This window comes from Propithecus coquereli, unplaced genomic scaffold (assembly GCF_000956105.1).
Source record: "Propithecus coquereli isolate 6110/MARCELLA unplaced genomic scaffold, Pcoq_1.0 Scaffold96, whole genome shotgun sequence".
NCBI lineage: Eukaryota > Metazoa > Chordata > Mammalia > Primates > Indriidae > Propithecus > Propithecus coquereli.
This window is the reverse complement of record NW_012155951.1, coordinates 1213708-1215042: the sequence shown is the minus strand read 5'-3', so window position 1 is coordinate 1215042 and position 1335 is coordinate 1213708.

Here is a 1335-nt window from a genome sequence, read left to right as displayed (position 1 = left end):
GTCCAATGCTGAGATCTGGCATCTCCAACCCATGTCTGTCTTTCTTTTCTTTCTTCCTTTCTTTTCCTCCCTTCCTTCTTTCCTTTCTTTCTTTCTTCCTTCCTGTTTTTTCCCCCCAGCTGTAGTCTTCTGTCTAAATTCTGCTGTTTGGGGTTCTTTTTGCCCACATACACACAATTAGAGGACATGTTTTTTTTTTTTTTCTTTATTTGATTTTCATAATTTTTGTCATCTAAATTTAATGTAGGTTAAAAGTGTGTCTGTCTTTGCTTGTCCTCTTTTTAGTATTGCATGGGTTTAAGAGAATAAATAGAAACATTTGGAATTAAGCTAACTATATTCCTAGTAGACCCTCTATTTAAAAAACAATCTTCATATATAATGTAAAATTGAGCACGTAATTACGGTATTAAAACATCTATGCACTGTGAGTAATTAAATGCTAAGTAAGGCTTAGATGTGCTTGAAAGAGGTGTATCTTTCAGGTGTGCATTAAACTGTGGAATGTTGAGCCTTAATAACATTGGACCATGTTTTTAGTACTTAAAAATAGTTGGGTATGGTTCTTTGACTTTTAAGAAAACATCTAACTTATAAACAAGGTAAAATAATTCTGTAAAAGAAAAAATAGAATGCTGTTTTTTAAAAAAGGGAGGTTTTAAAATAAAATCTGATGATAGATATAACAAGGCCAATCAATCTCAAGTTCTGTTAACAAATTGTCTTATATTAGCACAAATTATTTTCCAGCTAAAGTCAACATACTGGACACAGATATAGAATGAAAGTAATAAATAATATCCTGAGTGATAAGTAATTTCTCACATAAGGATAGAGTTTCTTCATTGTGTTTTGGTGTCCTAAGTTGGATGACAACTAATTGGCAAAAAAAATTTCCCAAGTCCTCAACATATGGGAGGTACTAGAATTTTACAAAATGTTCCTACATCTTGAAAGAAAATAGAGTCATTCTAAAAGGATGCTGTTTAGCTTCTTTTAAAGTTTATACAGAACCTTAAAATTATCTTTAAAATTAATCAAGTAAAATTTAAATATAACAATCAAATATATCATTACTAAAATTGACTGTTACATTCCACATGAAGGAGAGACTGAGTTTTGGAGTAATTGTGCTATTGATGTTAAAATGTTTGTTACATGATCGGGCTACTTAAACAATATTATTAGCAGAATATTATTATTAGACAATGTAGTTTAGAACAAAATCAAATATGTACATACAATTTTATTGGTGAGCTAATAGAAAAGTAGGGATGCGGGAAATCATTCTGGTTGAAAGAGAGTAAAGATGTTAGGCAGGAACCAAATCTGCAG